General features: G+C 43.8%; 1 non-coding gene across 1 annotated transcript; it reads right to left on the reverse strand.

Annotated features, from left to right (window-relative positions):
- Nucleotides 1–492: 492 nt before the first annotated feature.
- On the reverse strand, nucleotides 493–566 carry Trnap-ggg. Its single transcript has one exon. It is a non-coding gene; the product is annotated as a tRNA-Pro (tRNA).
- Between the last annotated feature and the right edge of the window lie 270 nt (nucleotides 567–836).

The raw sequence follows: 836 nt of genomic DNA on the forward strand, positions 1-836 counted from the left end.
TGCGGGTGGATCTGCAAACAAATCGCCAAACCGTCTCCGGCAAGTGATGCGGCGTTTGCTAAGCACCCCAGCGGCTCGGCATCGGCGCAAGCGGGCTATTATCGCCTTAGATTAAACCTTTTACGAAGACTCCTGCATTAACTGTCGTCCGCTACGGGCCCGCTCATGACGACCTGCAACCAGTCGACAAAAATCCCTCCTGCCAATTCTCTACGACTTTCTCAGAATGCCCTAAATACGGCTCGACTATGTGGGTCCTGTAGGGCTCACCAGCTACTAAGCAGCGCAGTGATAGTGATACTTTTAATAATCCCTAAAGATCTTTAAAAGAAGAGGCCGATATTCTGAATATGGTACGAATTTAATTTGGACTTATATGGACTTAAATCTGCCGACATAAAAAAAAAGCACTTAGCGACAGTATCGGAAGTTGCTTTGATTTTACTGTTAAATATGTCGGAAGCGGCAGTACAAGGTGGCTTTTTTATTTGGTCGGGATAACAGGATTTGAACCTGTGACCACTACACCCCCAGTGTAGTGCGCTACCAGACTGCGCTATATCCCGAAGGTGGATAGGTTACATGAAAGCTTTTTAATACGAAATACGTCTTCTGGAATACTTATCATTTTTCTTGAAGTTTTTCATCTCACACAAAAAAGCCGGCTGTATAACCGGCTTTTTATTGCTTTAGTTCTCGTTATTTAAGAATAACAAGTAAACCTTCTAGCTCATCTCGCATCTGACGAATTATCTGCTGACTTTGCGAATTATCATCAGCCACGTCTTCACCTGTCAGTTTTAGTTTTGCACCACCAATGGTATAACCATGATCGT

The sequence above is a fragment of the Priapulus caudatus genome, unplaced genomic scaffold (assembly GCF_000485595.1).
Source record: "Priapulus caudatus unplaced genomic scaffold, Priapulus_caudatus-5.0.1 Scaffold4844, whole genome shotgun sequence".
Lineage (NCBI taxonomy): Eukaryota > Metazoa > Priapulida > Priapulimorpha > Priapulimorphida > Priapulidae > Priapulus > Priapulus caudatus.